At 38.3% G+C, this 19,412-nt stretch overlaps 2 long non-coding RNA genes across 2 annotated transcripts; both read left to right on the plus strand.

Annotated features, from left to right (window-relative positions):
* Positions 1 to 1,696: 1,696 nt before the first annotated feature.
* Positions 1,697 to 2,404, plus strand: LOC127353150 (uncharacterized). The gene is made up of 3 exons (XR_007881241.1): positions 1,697 to 1,754; positions 1,864 to 1,929; positions 2,323 to 2,404. It is a non-coding gene; the product is annotated as an uncharacterized LOC127353150 (long non-coding RNA).
* Positions 2,405 to 7,043: 4,639 nt separating this feature from the next.
* LOC127353149 (uncharacterized) lies at positions 7,044 to 16,767 on the plus strand. Its single transcript, XR_007881240.1, has 2 exons — positions 7,044 to 7,153; positions 16,581 to 16,767. It is a non-coding gene; the product is annotated as an uncharacterized LOC127353149 (long non-coding RNA).
* The last annotated feature ends 2,645 nt before the right edge of the window (positions 16,768 to 19,412 follow it).

A 19,412-nucleotide genomic window follows, 5' to 3' on the forward strand; every position in this document is an offset into this window, starting at 1 on the left:
TGTGAGCGATCTGATAAATATGACTTAAACCAGCTTAGTGCGGTTCCTTTAATGCCAATTTGATGCTCAAGTCTCTGTAAAAGAATATTATGGTCAATGGTGTCAAATGCAGCACTAAGATCTAATAATACAAGTACAGAGACAAGTCCATTGTCAGAAGCAATCAGAAAGTCATTATTAACTTTAACCAGAGCTGTCTCTGTGCTATGATGAACTCTAAATCCTGACTGAAAATCCTCAAATAAACTATTGTTATGTAGAAAGTCACACAATTCTTTGGCGACTACTTTCTCCAGAATCTTAGAGAGGAAGGGGAGGTTAGAAATCTGTCTATAGTTGGCTAAAACCCCTGGGTCAAGAGTGGACTTTTTAAGAAGGGGTTTAATTACAGCTACTTTAAAGGACTGTGGTACATATCCTGATAATAAAGAAAGATTAATCATATCCAGTAAAGAAGTGCCAATTAAGGGAACAACTTCTTTAAGCAGCCTAGTTGGGATCGGGTCTAATAGACAGGTTGATGGCTTCGATGAAGAAATGATTGAAGTTAACTGATGAAGATCGATAGCAGAAAAACAGTCTAAATATATATCTAAGTTTACACTGACAGAAGTCCCTGAACTTGGAGAGCCACTGATAACTGTTGATGGCAGTTGGTGATTAATTTTCTCTCTAATAGTAATAATTTTATTATAGAAGAAGCTCATGAAGTCATTGCTACTTAAGTTTATGGGGATATGTGGCTCAATAGAGCTGTGACTCTCTGTCAGCCTGGCTACAGTGCTGAAGAGGAACCTAGGGTTATTCTTATTTTCTTCTATTAGTGCTGAGTAATAGGCTCCTCTGGCATTACGGAGGGCCTTTCTATAAGTTTTAAGATTATCATGCCAAGTTGAGCGATATTCTGATAATTTGGAAGAGCGCCATTTCCTTTCAGATTTCCTAGCTATTTGTTTTAACTGGTGGGTTTGGTGGTTATACCACGGTGCTAGTCTCCTATGTTTTAATAATTTCCTTTTTATAGGAGCGATAGAGTCTAATGTTGATCGTAGTGAGCCTGCAGCACTATCAACAAGATTATCAATTTCAGAGGGACTAAAGTCGTTATAGGATTCTGTTAAATTCAGACATGGCATTGAATTAAACACTGAAGGAATCTCCTCCTTAAATTTAGCTACAGCACTGTCAGATAGACATCTGCTGTAGGAAGTTTTGCCTAATGGCTTATAATCTAACAACATGAATTCAAAAGTTATTAAATAATGGTCAGATAGAAAAGGATTATGTGGGAAGACTATTAAATGTTCAATATCAATGCCATATGATAAAACAAGGTCAAGAGTGTGATTAAAACAATGAGTTGGTTTATTTACACTCTGACAGAAGCCAATTGAGTCTATTAATGATATAAATGCATTACTAAGGCTGTCATTGTCAACATCCACATGAATATTAAAATCACCTACAATAATTACTTTATCTGATTTAAGGACTAAACTTGATAAAAACTCTGAGAATTCAGATATAAAATCAGAGTACGGACCAGGAGCACGGTACACTATAACAAATAGAACTGGCTGCAATGTTTTCCAGTTTGGCTGAGAAAGACTAAGAACAAGGCTTTCAAATGAATTATAATTTAGTTTAGGTTTAGGGTCCATTAAAACGAGCACTGTTAAAGTTTTTAGGTGGAGGCACTGACTCAGCCCAGGGGCAATCCACCTCCTCAGGAGCAGCCAAGGCTGATGAATCAGGTGATCAAAAACTGTCACCATATATATTTCATTTCTAGTCAAATGATCTCATTAAGATTTACTAATATAAGATATAGTCATATGACAAGGGACGTGTTTTTCATCTCAGGTCCATCTCTATCCTCTGCTCCATCCACTGTGCCCACTGTCCTCTCTGCAACCTCAGCTGTACCTGGTAAGTTAACAACAAAACAGCCTTTAATTGCTCAGTGCACTGCAGAACATACTGAGATGAATTTTTTAAATATAAGATATAAGATATAATCATATGACAAGGGACATGATTTTAGACAAATCCATATTATTTCAAGCTATAGCTGTACTTTTTATTTAGAAAATAAGCTGCATCATTTTCAAGTGTAATATAACTATAACATGGCAAACTTTTGTATTTCTTGTTTTTCATCTCAGGTCCATCTCTATCCTCTGCTCCATCCTCTGTGCCCACTGTCCCTACTGTTTACCTGGTAAGTTAACAACAAAACAGCCTTTATAATTGCTCAGTGTACTGCAGAATATTCTGAGATGAATCATTTTGTCCAAAAATATTATTTTAATTTCCCTATAGGTCCTTCATCTTTGGTCATGGAGATTGATGTGTCTTCTTCAGCATCCAGTTTGGAGCAGGGATCAGCAGCTCTGCCAGTTGAGAAAGGACTGAACAGGTATTAAGAGGGCCACTGCCTATAAAGGACACATTCACATTCCCAAAAAGACACGATGGCCGAAGCTTCCACCATCATTGCACATACAGACACCTAGTAAATGGGGAAAAAGTAAAGCGGAGCTGGCTCACATATTCAAAAAGTAAAGATGCAGTCTATTGCTTTTGCTGCAAATTATTTTCAAAAAAGTCCATAAAACTGGCAACTGAGGGACAGCAGGATTGGGTCAACATAGGTGCACTGTTGAAACAGCATGAAAACAGTATTTATCTGATATTTTTTTAATTTATTTGATTTAATACTGTCGATTTTTGTACATTTGGTGTTGCAGTTTATTTAAAAAAACAATAATAAAGCAGATTGTGTTTACAGTAAGCGATTAGTTTATTTTGTTACTTTTAATTGGCCTTGATGACATTCGGTATCCCACTTAGTACTATATCACTTTGAATATTAAGTGTTAATCAACCCCAGGCTGCTCTTGTAGCTGAATTTGCTACCATTTCAGATTAAAATCCATAGATGGGTAAAACATGCCAGGCTGCTCTTTGAGGTTTTATGTATTGCTTCTCTGTGTGGCCAGTAGGGGGAGTTGCTGACTTTGCCAAATATTAATTGAAAGATTTTTATCTAAGTTTGCAAATCTGGTGTCTGCTTCCATGGCATTAATCACTGTGGATTACAATCTAACTACAACAACTCACCCCTGGATTTTACATCTGAGGTCATATCAGACATTTATATGAATAATATGAATTTTCGATTTGACTCAAACTGTAAAGAAACACTATGATAATCCAAACATGGTCTAAAGAATAAGTTAATACTAAATTACTATATTATATACTTTCTGTATATCAGCACTGCAGTAAAAACTGAACCGACCCTCCAGACCACCAACTTTCAAGATGCATTTATCTGCTGTGTCAGCCACAAAACAATGAGACTGAATGAAACAGAAATAACACACACACACACACACACACACACACACACACACACACACACACACGCACACACAAACACAGTGATGTTGACTATTCACACTATGACAGATTAGTTGAATATGTAAAAATATATCATGTGTGAGTGTTTAAAGGATATCTAAAACTTCAGTTTAAACTTCTCTCCTTCTGTCCATGCTGTATGTGGGCGCCCCCTCTCTCTCTCCTTCTGATGCTGCAGTGGTTGCTTCTGAAGCAGACTTAAATTAATAAAAAATTTTACTGACTTTATAGAATAATACATCCTTTGTCAAAATGAAAAATAACTGACAAAGTCCCTCCTCAATCAAAAATGTGTTTTGCTTATTGTTTGTTAGATGTTGTTCAATCCACAGTGCAGAATGATGTTTGTGCAGCGTTTGTATTCACATTCACCTGCTGAAGGGGGAAAGTTTCTCTGTTAGCCATAAATCTCTGCAATTTACCCGAGTGATGCTTAAAGCCTCCAACACACAGTGGAATTTTCACTTAAGTAGGAGAGATCTTGTGTCTAATATTGTTTTGACTAATAGATTATGGATTTTTGAATGGGGGACAATAATGTGGAAACCCGAATCAAACAGAAAATGTTCTTAGCAGGTTATTTTTATATGTTCTAAATATATAAATTGAGTCATTCTCCAAGCAAGCCACCAGTCCTCAAGACCAATCTTTGCTTGCTTGTTGTTCTCCACATCCAAAACGGTTGAGAACTCCTGCTGTCAACCATCTCATATTTGAAGTACAACCCAACAAAAAACAAAAGCTTCATAGTATGCACTCACCTGAGAGTCTCCAGTCTACAGTGTGGACTCTTCAGTCCTGCAGACAGCAGCTTCACTCCTGAATCCTGCAGGTTGTTGTTACTCAGGTCCAGCTCTCTCAGACTGGAGGACTGGGAGCTGAGAACTGAGGACAGAGCTTCACAGCTCTCTCTGAAAGATTGCAGCCACTCAGCCTGAAGGAGAATTAGTGATAAAGACAAACACACAACATCAACTGATCAACAAATCAAAATCAAAATCTTGAGATTAAGACATTCATTAGTTCAGAACAACGCTACATGTGACACTGACACTTTTTTCTGTTATCATCAAAGAGAGTTAGTGATAAAGACAAACACTGCTATTGTTACTATTGGATACAATGAAAAAAAAGTTTAATATCTATGACTACTGAGTTAATGCGTGAAACAATCATTCATTAGAGATAACTTCTGTTATGAATTGGTGCTATACAAATAAAATTTAATTAAACTGGATTGAATCACTGTACTTTGTCCAATCTTAAATCCCAACTTAAAATGATATACCACCCTGAACACATCTGCAAGTCAATAGTCATAGTCATAGTCATAGCACTCCATACTGGCAACAGGAAGTAAGCCATGCATGTCGTTTGTATATCTGGAGTGTTGTAACGAAAATAATTTCCCCCTGGGATTATCAAAGTATTTCTGATTCTGATTCTGATTCTGATTCACATCTTGATTGGCTCTTCCTTCAGACCAGTCCAACACAAACTTCCGCAAAAGAAATGTTTTGCCAATTCCTGCGATTCCCCTGGTCAGCACTGTTCTTATGGCTCTTGTTTTTCCAGAGGGGGGTTTGAATATGTCTCTGGGTTTAATTGGTGTCTCTGTTTCTGCTGGCTTCCCCACCGCCTCAATCTGTCTGACCTCATGCTGTTTGTTGATGTGTATGTCACCTCCAGCTGTGATGTACAGTTCTGTGTAGAAATTGACCAGAAGTTGCTCATCCTTCTTCTCCATCCACCCCTCTTGTGCACACATAAACTTATCCTGGAGGTTTGATTGAAGTAAGTGTTGGTAATGTGAGATGTGTTGTGGTTTTAGTACTGGAACAATCCCATCTGTGTGACAGAAACAGAAACAAAAAACTAAACTTCAGTCAATTTTCTTGAGAATTTTGCAGTTTCAGTTGGAGGAAATTGTCTGTGGACAGTAATATATTAGTCATCGTAATCGTGTAACAGAGAGTTAAAGTTTAGATTCAAACACATCCTTCTTTTTTAATTACTCCAGCTTTACAACATTTACACATATATGACAGGGAGATGCCCAGTACAACCACTGCCCTGGACTGATGACCACTGAGCAGCTTCTGGTGTCCATCTACTGGTTGAAATGTCTCAAACATATGTCCTGTAACATCAGTTTCAGTCTTCTCTTGCTGTCCATTTACTCTACATACTCTTGTTCTCTCTAGTCCAGAAATGTGCACTTTCTATTCCTGACTGTCCCATATTTTGGCGAATCAGTTAAATGATGTTTAAATATTCATATGAATTGAACTGCCCCCCAGTAGAGACACCCATTGACCAAAGTCATACATTAGTTTCCATCCAAATGTACTTTTTGGAAAATCCATAAAGGACAATGCAAATGATTATATGTTTGGTAGTACTGGTAAAATTCGCTGTCAGCAACCTGTGAGTGCAGCCCAGTTCAGGTTTCTTCATCCAGAAACTGGGGCAATAGGCTGGAGACCTTCAATCGACTCTGGAAGACCAATAATGTAGATTTTGTTACGACAGCTGCGGGCCTCAAGGTCCATGGCTTCGGCTATTAGCTTAACATTGCTAGTGGTTCACTCCAAAGTTAACAGGCGGTCACTGACAGAGTCAGCATTAGACTCCAAAGAAGTAATACGCAGCCCATAGCTGTTCACAGTGGCTTGAGAGAGGAAATGGCCATCTGTTTTTCTTTGTAAATGTAAAGCAGACAATTGTGGAGTTTTAAGGGTAAAAGTTCGAAAGTATGGGAGCGGGATGTAAACACGTTTACGCCTTTACTGGTAATTTTCTATTTCAAAGTTATTTGGTAACTATTAGCTACTTACCATGGAAATGTGGACCTGAGAATAAACCTTTTGCAATCATGCCTATTGATTAACTTCATATTAGTTTACAGGAAATATTAAAGAAATGATCACCTATTTATTACCGGCTTATTGGGAAATAGCTAAATAAAATGATTAAATAATGATGGTCTTGTCTGAAGGTCTGCTGACAGCTTGCAACTACATACAAAATAAGTTTTCAACTTACGTTACTGTCTGCGGCTGCCAACAAAAGAATATTCAAGATATTTGTAGAGAAAGGGAAAGAGAGAGAGAGAAAGAGCTTTTATGGCCTTTTCTTTTAAGGAACTGATTTTTTAAATATATATATATTACTTTATTGACAAGAAAGCTCAAGATGAACAGGAAAGAGGGAGATGGTATGACATGCAGTAAAGGGCCACAGTTTGGAGTCAAACCCACCACTGCAACAAGGACTCTGTTCGGGAGGCAGACACCCTAACCACATTCAAGAGTAGGCTTAAGACATTCCTCTTTGATAAAGCTTATAGTTAGGGCTGGATCAGGTGAGTCCTGAACCATCCCTTAGTTATGCTGCTATAGGCCTAGACTATCGGGGGATTTCCCATGGTGCACTGAGCTTCTCCCTTCCTCTCTCTTTCTGCACTCATTCATGTCCCATTAATGCATGTTACTAACTTCACTTCTTCCCCGGAGTTCTTGTGCTTTCTCGTCTCGCAGGTTCTTGTCGATCCTGGTGGAGCCTCCTGCCATGGTCCTGCTAGATTGCCATCGCCAATACTGTTGTTGCTGTGCACCTGTCTGTCTGTCTCTCGCTCTCTCTCTCTCTGCCTCTCTCTCTCTCTCTCTCTCACCCCAACTGGTCGAGACAGACGACCACCCACCTAGAGCCGAAGGATCTGTCCTAGGTTTCTGCCTTTTAACAGGCAGTTTTTCCTTGCCCTTGTCGCCAAGTGCTTGCTCATGGTGGTACTGTTGGGTCTCTGTAATTAATGTTTTAAAGAGTTCAGTCTAGACCTGCTCTATTTGAAAAGTGTCCTGAGATAACTTCTGTTATGAATTGGCGCTATACAAATAAAATTGAATTGAATTGAATTGAATTGAATTAAACAATAATAATGCACTTGACTCAACCTTAATTCTTTGCCCTGATCCAAATTATTTTCTTAACATTTTAGTTATTGAACCAAACTAATAAATAGAAAGTGAACCAACCTAAGGTATTCACTTTTAACTGAATTAACATGAATTAATGTTTGTATTGACACCAGTTAATTAATTTATATATATCCAAACTATATTTTTCACATTTTATTAACTTCAAAAATAATTTGTGTTTCCCACCTTATAAACTCTATAAAAAAAGACACTTGGCCAACAGATTACGTTAAATGTATTTATTAATCTTTAACATATGAACCATATGCAACATATTAACATTAGGCAATCTGCCTTTTTTGTTTTAGTAGCTCAGATCGTTCTGAAAATGACAGGCTGTAGTCTTTGTATTTCCACATCCGATAACTGAGAAAACAAAGGAACAAATAGTGAATTCCCTTACAGGTGATACACCGATCTGTGTTGGCTCAATCAACAGAGCTAAAAAAAATACAGTAGTCCATTTGCTGCTATGAAAATGTATAGATGAGTGAGGGTCTAATATTCAGGGTGATTTGTGAAATGGTTAAAAAGGCGATGTGCAGTGTAGATGCAATATGTTACCTGTTCAGGTTGGATGAAGATATAGCCTACAACCAGGGAACTGAAGAGAGGTTCTGAAAGCATACAAAATAAAATTAAATGAACAATTACTACTCTCTGAAGACTGTCACAGTTGATGCTGTGACACTTGGGGGTGTGTTTCTTGTTTTTTGTTTCTCCTGTGGTTCTGTGTGTGGGTGTGAGTTATGCCTGGCAGTGAGCTGATGACCTGGTGGAGTTGCACACCTGCTGGCAATCCTCATCAGTGCCTGGCCTTAAGAAGTGGGGTTTCCTGAGACTAGTCGCCAGATTATTCCTACCCATGGTTGAGTACTTCAGGCCAATTTAGTGTCTAGAGTTTAGTTTTAGAGTGAGTTTCTCTGTCAAGACCAGAACTAAAGCTTTGTGTTTTTTTTCTCTCCTTTCCAAGATTCCTGCACCTGGAGTGTTTTGTGTTGCCTGGAGGATCTTTTGGAGCGCTGGTTGCCACTGTTCAGGACCTGCCTGCCCCTGCTCCCACCTTGCCCTTTTCAAGCACAGTTCCACTTCTACTCAGTTCTTTGTGAATAAAACCCTTGACCTCAACCTGCCTAGAGTGATCTGAATCCGCACCCCGGTCCACAGTCCTACCAAACACAACAGAAGACCACATAATACAGAACCAAGAGGCTCCCGTTGTTATCGGCCCAGGTCTCCAGCGCTTCACTCGGACTGTATTTCCTTACCTTTACAGTCCTGACAACTGTTGCTGTCAGGGGCAGGAGGCTACACAGTTGAGCCCGAGAGGACGGGCCCAGTCTTGTTTTGTTTACAAACTGCAATGAACAAATCTCCAGGCACAATATCTGTTTAGCCCTGAATGGAGCCCAATTGGACTAGCGATGGCTTTTGTCTAGCTTACGTTACCGATACTTAGTGCAACACAAATGTATTATTATTCATGGTCACAACGTTACTGGTAAATGCTAGCTAGCTAGCCAGCTACTGCCAACTAGCTAGCCTGCTACTGCCAGCTACAATCATGCCAGCTATCGCCCCATTTAAGTACTTAAATTGGGCTATTCTTTGCAATTTTGACAACACAAAACACTACAACTTTAATTATCAGCAACTGCTTTGCTACTTATGTTTTATTTTTGGACGAAATCTACCCAGGAGGTAAACGATATCCACGATGTCAAATGGTGCGTCTGACCAGCATGCCGAGAGAGAGCTACGGGACTTAACATCTGCTCTGACTGTGCAGTGTGCAACGCGCATGCGCAATTCACATTTGACTCAAACTAAAAATATTACCTGCAGGTCATGAAGAAAAAAAAAATTGAGAGAAATCAAAAACTTTCTTTTGGGTCCTTTGTATATTTAGTTCAGTATAAATCAAACTTGATGTCTCTAAATGCAAAAAGAATGGGTTTCACAATCAAATCAATAATTTTATCCTGTTTTTAAATGGCAGTTATTAGTTTGAATGAACAACTGCATGTTACACTTTTTTCAGTGTAAGTTGTCATCACTGAACTTCAATTTACAGATATTTTAGGGATTCCTTGTGTGTACAGTTAGATTTGGGGTGTCCAACACAGTATTTCAATGTTTTTTTTGGGTTCAAACATCAGACCATATAGTAAAATGCTACGTCTAGTTATCACTATGATCAAGATTAGCTAGAATCTTGTGCCTTGATGCACTCTTTGGGCATGGTTTTATGTCACCCAGAGATCTCAATTCAGCTTTCTTGTAGCCTGTTAAGCAAAATGGAAGTGCCTGACATGATAATAAAGTCTATGTTATTCTATTCTATTCTATGGCAGAGGAATGAAATTTGTTTTTCTGATCATTCTGAAGTTGGTACAAAGTGTATGGGAAGTTAGTCACTGAATCTAGTGTTATTTTGATATTGAGTGTGATCTTAAAGCACTAGAAGTAAAGCAACCTCCTCCAACTGTTACACTCTGAAATTTGAACAATGTGTGTAGCTAATTTGTTACGTTGTAGGAGTCAGTTCCTCTAAATACGAAATACCAATAAACTAACATAGTGAACAAATGTGTATTACCTGTGTCCTGACCTGCATGTTTTTCAATTCTGCACACTATTGTCACTAACCTATAGGTTACTACTACTAGATAAGATGTTGTACTACACTCTACCCCATATTGTATTACACACACACATACATCTTGAACATTTTGGTGTATGATTTATGTGAATATCATACATTTTGTTATTACTGGACATACGTTTCCACAGACATACACAAAGAAGAAATGGGTAGTTACAGTTCATTACATTAGCCTATACACTGGACCACAGGCCTACTGCTGTCTACAGGACACCATCCAAATTTAAGTATTGCAACAATGGTTGGTCACATTGTTCCAGTCAAAAACTAAAGAGTAGACAATAGGCTATAATGAATGAATTATGCATTGTCAGTGTCCTGACCTTACTGTCAGCTCTCTTCCGTTTTCCTGCTGTTGGCTGCAGTGGTGCATCATTGTGAGCTGGAGGCTGTAAGCAAAACAATTATCACCATCCATGTCAGTGTACTGCAGAAAATAAAATCTAACCAAGTGTTATTAAGATAAAAACATCTATTTGGTATTGATATATATATATATATATATATGAAGAGACTTAGCTCGCTTTCTTGAAAGATCATTTTGACTAAATTTAAGAGGACTTTGACTTATTTGAAGGAGTCTTATCAAGACCAATTTGGTCAACGCACTATGAGACACAATTACTTGTTTTTAGGACAAATTTGCTTAACGCACTGGCAGACAAATTCACTTGTTTTCAGGATGAGACGTCTTAAGTCAAACTCTAGATTAAGTCAAATGATTTTACGAGAAAGGGTTAGGTAAGTCTCTTTGTACTGAAAACAATACCAACTATTTTTTTGATCTTGATATAAGATTAATAACACTTTATTTTTATTTGATAAGCAGTTTTTGCAGTGTGTCAAAGCAATTTGGCTGAAATGTCCATCACACCTTGTGATCCATGCAATAGACAATGTCATAAGCATAAAAAAAATACTTATCATCATCATGGGCTAGCTTACTTCTCTGTCATGACATTCTAAAATTCTGTCAGGGACTTCAACGCCAGTGCTGTAAAGGTACTGCTTGTACCGTCTTCTGCCTTTTCCCTGAAACAAAAGACAATTTCAAGACAGTACAGATAGCCTATAAGATGGTGCAGCTAGCCTATACTTACCTACTAGTTATCTTGAATATCTGGTAGCTTTCTCCATTTCTCAGCCTGCTACTTGCTATTATCCTATATGATGCCTAATATTTATTATTAATAACATTACTACTACTACTACTATTCTTCTTCTTCTTCTTCTTCTTATTATTGTTATTGTTATGGTAGAAATAGTAGGACAACTACTAGGTTACCATAATAATAATAATAGTAATAGGCCTAATAATAATAATAATAATAATAATAATCAGAATTTAAAAAAAAATGATACCACTTATAATTACCTTCATGTGTCTGTATTCTGTTGTCCTTGGTATTTTCTTGTTATTAACCAATAAGTAGGACTTGTACTTTGATTGTACAGGTGGCATATTTGAAGAAAATTATTGTTGAGCAGTGCAACAGATCAAGATTCAAGACTAAGCAGTAGATGGCTACGAATAGACCCAGGAATTGGACCTACCCACCAGTCGGTTCCCACATCCAAAGTGTGCGCAGCATCATTGACATACATTGGGTGGCTGTGGCTCAGAGGCAGAGCGGGTTGTTCCTTAATCGAAAGGTTGTGGGTTCGATCCCCGGCTCCTGGTGCCACATGTTGAAGTATCCTTGAGCAAGATACTGAACCCGAAATTGCTCCCAATGCCATGCATCAGTGTATGAATGAGTTAGTTTCTATTCGATGGACTTTGCCATCACTGAGTGAATGTGTGTGAAAATGTGGCACGTAGTGTAAAAGCGCTTTGAGTGGTCGGAAGACTAGAAAGGAAACTATACAAGTACAGCTCCATTTACCATCCAATCACTATGTAGAAGTTTGGGCGGCAATTAGTTATACTGTCACAACGTATCCAAATACATTGACAGTTAATATTTGAAATTCATCACTGATACTCAGGCGGTAACAGGGTAACTTAACTTAAGCACAATGTATGGGTTGTTTTATTTCGGTCCGTTATTGCAGATAGTACATCTATTATACAGGATGCATATAGAAATGTACTGTAGGTATTACAGTCACCTGCAAGGAAGACCTCCAGTCCAAACATGGCTGGATAGAGGTGATTTCGAAGCCGGTCGCAGCCAAACTGTTGTTCTTGGCAGGTAAGTTCTAAAACAATGGAAATATTCTGGAATACTCTTTGTAACATTAACTTACCGACTACTGTCATGTAATTTAACGTAACTGATGATGAACTGGTTGAAACATAGACGGTATATATAGTTCTATATATTCAGTCTATGGGTTGAAAGATGCTAGCCAGCAACGTCAGCCAATGCCACATTGCTAACTAAGAAAATGAAAATTCAGATAATTGGTTAAGTCAAAGGAGAAATTTGCAATGTAGAGAGGGGATTGACTCCTCGTTATTGGTTACCCTTTACCGCTGCTGTTTCATTATTCCAACGTTCCAAATTCAGTCTAATTGGGCATGCATAATGTGTTTGATTTACAAATGACAGTGAAATTGAACATGGTATGGACATTACAAGGACCCAATACTGATGAAAGTAATAAAATACAAATAAATTAAATGACAGTGACATTCCTGTCTTGAAATTAATAAAAGGTCACATTGAATTTGTATTTTGTTTCCTGTTAAGTTAATTGTGAACAGTAATGTTTGAAAAAAGTAATTGAAAGTTGTTGCATTTAGAATGAACTCTGTTTACGAAGTAATTAAAAGCAAATATTGGGTCTTCACAGAAAACTACAACGAAGTAGTAGTGGGAGTGGGAGTCTGATTTCAGGTCAGACTCCCGCTCTAACATGTCCGGTGGTGAAGTTTTTGGTTTGGCAACAGTTGAATTAATATTGATGGTAGAAATGCAGCTAAACTCAGTAGCAGTGAGGAGCTAAAACCGATCGATTCAGACAGAGGCTGAAAAGAGGTGCTCAGCTATAGGCAGTATGAGAAAAATAATGTCTTTTTTGAAGATTAAAACATCTAAACCTATTGTAGTAGAGCCACAAAATACAATTATGAACCTGAAAAGGGGCATAATATGACTCCTTTAATAGGAGTTTGATTATGCAAACAAGCAAATTTGGCTACCAGTGTGCTAAGCAAATTTGGCTGCCAGAAATAAGTAAAATTCTTAATAGATTAAGTCAAAATGATCTTACGAGAAAGGTCTAGGTAAGTCTCTTTATAGTAAAAACAATACCAACTAGCTTTTTATTATCTGCTGTGTAGCTATTTTTGCAAAATCTTTTTTATGATTGGGTGCAATAAGCATACAAAAAAAATCTTACAAGATCCTGGAATTACTAATTGTGTTAAAACACTTGAAGCCAAGACACGTGCCAACCTGCCCTATAGAGAAGTGTTTGTAATGTACCTTTTGTCTTAATCTGCTTGTGTGTTTTCACAGATGTCATTGGGCAACTCATCAGTGCAAGTCCCAACACGTCTCTATCAGAGGCTGAGTGGGAGGAGGATGTCCCTCTTCACACAGGAACTGGCCACATTGGTGTTTGGAAGGGAAACTTTGGCCAAGGCAACCCTCACAGGGAAAGGGAAAAAAGGCGAGCTGAAGGAGCAGCTTGAGCCAGAAAAAACAACACAATTATAGGTACAGTAATGTCCTAATTATGAATACACATCCATTGTCATGATTAATTGACAATCCATTATCATCAATGATTGTATTTCAATGTTATACATTGTCTATCTTGTTTTAATTCATGCCCATGTCTCTTTCCTGTTTTCACAGATGCAGTGAGGGAGCGATTCCCCAACACAGAGGTGACCGAGATCCGGGCCCTTCTACGGAGGAAGTGCATGAGAGCTACAAGGCCTAATCTCATAATCAGAGTAAGATATTGTTCATTGAAGTTAAAGGCTGTTTGCTGGTGCTGTGCAATATCTGCTTTTGTATTAGTGTATCATCTTTCTTGTGAGTGTGTTTGTGTCAGTTGTGTGATCTATGGCACAGAATGGTGATGTGTAATCATGTTCCTGTTATTGTGTTGTTATTATTATTATCATTATATGTCCTTTGCTTGAATTATGTATTTTTGTTTGAAGTGTAATAAAGTTTCTTTTTTGAAATGCAATTTGTAATCTAAGTGTAAGTGTGCTTAATCACTCATGAATCTTGATCTTCATTAGTGTAATTTAGTGCACTTGAAGTTGGAAAAAAGTTATTCCATTTTAGCATACTATTTACACTTGAAGTGTAGTCAAATAGGTTTTAAGTTGGACTTAATACATAATTGAATACACTTAACTACACTCGGATTTGACAAAAAAAGTACAAACTGTACTTAGTACACTTTCAAAAAGTATATTTTTAATAGATTTTGTTTTCACCTGGGTTCATATATGTATGTTGAGTTGTAATTCCTTCCTTCCTTAAGTGTGTTTGTAAGAACAGATTCAGTGCTCCTGAATAGATTTTCACTGTTCTTACAGAAGATTTTCATTTTCATAATTCAATTCAATTCAGTTTTATTTGTATAGCGCCAATTCATAACAGAAGTTATCTCAGGACACTTCGAATAGAGCAGACAATATGTTACTGAGACGGCTTCAGTGACCCTTTATCACAATGATGATTGACTACACTGCACAATGTAACAGTAACACACACAGACACACACACACACACACACACACACACACACACACACACACACACACACACACACACACAGTGTAATCAGATTGATCATGTGATGAAAACCTCTGAAGACTATAAGGTTCATACAATAACAGTTAAATAATTAGTGAAATAATTTTTTAAAGACGTTAACCTTAAACGGAATAACATTTTAAAGAAAAATACAATGACAGTTGAATCTCTTCATGACGAAGAGTTGTGAAAACAGGAAATGTGCATGTAGAGTTTGGTTCCCAGAAAGAAACAGTGTGGTTATGATCTCTGGTGCTCTGCTCACATTCACATGGTAAAGTGTTTCCTTTTACAGGAAGTGTGAGCTTTCAGGTTACTGCAGAGTTTGACCTTTAATATTACTCTGTAGAAGACATATGATAAAATCTACAGTCAGCCAGTGAATTAAACATAGTACATTATGTACATACAGATACATACTGATGTGTATACAGTGGCTCAGAAGGGACAAATCAAACACTGGCTCTAGATATGGCAGTTTGTAAGGTTTTGCAGCCACTGTAGTTTCTCCTACATGCATGGAAGGCTGAGCAATCTGCAACTTCACCACTAGATGCCACTAAATCCACGACTATTTCCTAAACACTTAGGGGACTGGGACACTCATGAATGATTTTTTCTTAAGACATAATTAATTAGCAAAAAGTTTAAAAAAACTTTCTCAACCATCAGTTTTTGAGGTGGTTTTGGGGCCCTTAGTAGCTTGGGGCCAAAACCAATTGCTACCCTTGGCCTAATGATATGTGTGCCTCTGAATGAGTTATTACATTATTATAGTATGCAGTTATCATTACATCAACTATTAAATATGAGTCATTTAAAAGCTTATTTCAAACACAATCACATGATACATCCATCCAACCATTCAGTAAAATAAAGAGTCTTTTTCAATAATGTTTCTCAGCTGCTGCACAGTGTTTTTAATCCATCCATCAGTTGTGATTAAAAGCTTCATTAACCTGACAGAAAGTGCAACAAACTGACTTCTCAACAGGTTTTAATGTGACTCTGAATCCACCTCTGAAGTCTCTCATGTTATTTCTGTGTGTGTTTGTGTGGATCTGCTGCCTCCTGCTGGTCACTCTGCAGTCTGACACTCTGCTGCTCCTGTCAATCATTCCTCTTCTGCTGACAGATATTTACAGATAAAGCTCAGAGAGCGAGTGCGACAGGATGGAAAATGTCAACAGACCAAATCTGAATCATTATATTAAGGATCTATCATCGTGTTGGAAACATGAACAAACATTGCTGAATTAAAGCTGGAAGTCTTTAAAAATACCCGGAGAAGCTTCATGGAGTGTTTGAAAGATAATTTTGATAGTGATCAGTAGATGAGAGCAGGCAGACGTCACTGTCCTGTATCCTGTTGGGTGACACAAGCTGTAAAAATTCTGTGCGCTGCGTCATATTTTGCCGATCAAACAATAAAAACCCAGTTCATGATTTTTACTTCCTCAAAGAGTGAAGGAATTTAGAAGAAGAGATCTTCTATGTCTTTAGAAAATAAATGTTAAACTGCAGGACCTGGACAGTCAGTGTGTGTCCATCTGCGTCAAACTCTTCATCACAGGTTAGTGAATGGTGTTACCGAGTCAATGTGTGCAGATTGTGTCTGTAGAGTCTTGGTAATGGTGTAAGGTTTTACTGTGAAAAATATGGTTTTGGCGTTGATTTCTTTTAAACATGACCACCATCATCCACTAACCTTAAAGGTCTCTCTCTCTCTCTCTCTCTCTCTCTCTCTCTCCCACCCACCTAGAGCCTGAGGATCTGTCCTAGGTTTCTGCCTTTTAACAGGCAGTTTTTCCTTGCCCTTGTCTCCAAGGTCTTGCTCATGGTGGTACTGTTGGGTCTCTGTAAATAATGTTATAAAGAGTTCGGTCTAGACCTGCTCTATTTGAAAAGTGTCCTGAGATAACTTCTGTTATGAATTGGCGCTATACAAATAAAATTGAATTGAATTGAATTGAATTGAATACAGGCCGGATTTTATGAAAATGATCTGGAAAAATCCTCTTAAAACCCACGGGTCGCCTGCTTGAGCGAGTTTTAAGCCGTTTAGATCTCCTACACAAATATAAATGTTTAAACTATCAGTATGGATGCTGCACATTGTTGGATCAGTTCGATTCTCCACAATTCAATGCTTTTTTTTACTGAAACTATAAACACCAAAGTAAAACATTAATTTATTCAGACTCACCGGCGCTGTAAACAAGAGAGACGAGATCCTAAAGTTTGTACGGTCTGTGTCCGTCCCTCCATTATTTATATTCCTTTAGGATGTATGGGTCCATCGATCAAAACAATCAAAGTGTTTCTTTAAATTAATCTGAGTTGTGAATATAATCATGTGAAGTCTGTTGCTCGCTGTCTGTACGCTGGCTGCCAGAAATCTTCGGCTGCCGTAAAGTGATGTTTACGTTCAAGTGTCATGGCGGCATGACCTGAAATTTACTGTAAGCTGTTAGTTGTCAAATTTGCTGAACAAAACTCAGAAGAAGCAACACAGTGAGAAAGTATTTTCATCTGTGCTGAGCAAGAGTTTTGTGGTAACGGAATCAAACGCCTGTCCAAAATAGATGCCTGTCACCAATAAAAGCAGGGAGTTCGGCGATTTGAGCAAATAAACAGCTGGGCTGTTTTACGGTATATGAAATTAACTGCCACTAGACGTCGCACTAGAGCACCAGCATCTCAGACCACAACAAATGGCCCAGCAGACACCACTGACAAAAAAAACGTGTTTTAGGGTTGAGCGAGTACTTGGAAAGGAGTATTTGGTACTTATAATGTACTTTATGACTACAAGTACAAGCAAGTGAATTGTGTCTCTATCTTGTTTTTGTCAATAGCTCTCTTAAACTGTGTAAAACTCTTCAATTGTGTAAAAAGTTTCCTGAAAAAAAAAAAAAAAATCTTGAAGTCCAAGCAAGTTATGCTGCTGTGCCTCATTTGTAAATGTGCGCAGTGTCGTCCTATGGGCAGAAACGTATTTCTGATTTCACCCCCCATTAATCCATTCACTTTTAATCAAAATGTTATCCTAACTTTTAAAACCCAGCCTAGTTTTAACTGTAACCTGTTTATCGCCATAATGCAGGTTGTTTTTTATGTGCAGGTGTTTGTTAAACAGGTAGGTACATGTTATTTACTGCGTTGGACGCGAAGATTAGTGAATTGGAAGCACGGCAAATCTTTAGCCACTATAGTTGGTGCGGGCCGACCCAGTGTTGCTTCTGCTAGCCATGCACCGGCGGTTCCCGAGCAACTGGGAAACCAGGGAGGCTGTGTGACTGTCCGAATGAAGCATAACCCCAAACAGCAGAAGCCCACAGTTCACCACCAACAGGTTTATAGATTTTCCCCATTCAGTGACACCTGCTAAGAAATCAACTTTGGTTATTGGCAGCTCAATAGTCAGAAACGTGAAGTTACCAAAGTCAGCGTCCACAGTTCAATGCATCCCTGAGACCAGGATAAGGATAAACGTAAATATAGTAAGATAGTTATTCACATCTGCGATCAATGACACCCAATTACACCAAACATAGTTAACCAGAATTTATGTGTGCACATATGCTTAAACAATGTCGGACTCCGTAGTTTTCTCTGGACCCCTGCCCAATCTGACCAGTAATGACATGTATAGCTGTATGTTGTCATTCAACCGCTGACTGTCGAGGTGGTGTCCAGAAAATTATGTGGGCTTTATAGATAACTGGCGGATTTTCTGGGGAAAACCTGGTCTGATTAGGAGAGATGGCGTGCATCCCACTTTGGACGGAGCGGCTCGCTTATCTCGGAATATGACAAAGTTTATTTCTGATCCTAAAACCTGACAATCCAGAGTTGGGACCAGGAAGCAGAGCTGCTGTCTTACACACTTCTCTGCACACCTCCATGACCCTGAGCTCTCTTTGAGACACTACCCTCTGGCAGGAGGCTGAAGTTGATTCTGATTCTCCCGCTGTTGCTGGAATTGACCAGATGTGACAAGTTGATGTGGTTCAGGAATTTGATTCGGATGCCTCCTGGGTGTGTTCCTTGGAACATTTCTTTGTGCATGCAAGTAGAATGTATCCACAGGAGAAAGTGGAGAACAATCATGGGGGAGAGATGTCTGGATAACCTGCCACCACCACAACCTGGCCCCGGATAAGTGTCAGAAAATGGATCAATGGATAATGGGCTATATACATAAAACTGACCAGGCTTGAAAACAGAAACCCAAAAAATCCCAATGGGAAGTGTAGTTCTAAAATGTCTTAATGTATGGCTTGAACAAACAAGCCACTGAGGGGCTGCTACCAATACTTGCCTAATTGACACATTGCCCTTGTGTCGTATGACGATCAAATCATTTCCAAATGTCCATACAGGCGTATTCAAGAGTATTTATTAGTACACCAGCATCTTCTAACATTTATGTTACGGATGGCGGTATGTATATGTATATATATATATATGTATATATATATATATACATATCAATCTGTCAAAACTACACCTGAACTAAACTAAACTAAAAGAATTTCCGATTTTTGAATATGTATATATGTGTGGGGTGCACGGTAGCTCACCCAGGTAACCCATGTAGGCTAAGTCCTT

Source organism: Dicentrarchus labrax, unplaced genomic scaffold (genome assembly GCF_905237075.1).
Source record: "Dicentrarchus labrax unplaced genomic scaffold, dlabrax2021, whole genome shotgun sequence".
Classification (NCBI taxonomy): Eukaryota; Metazoa; Chordata; class Actinopteri; family Moronidae; genus Dicentrarchus; species Dicentrarchus labrax.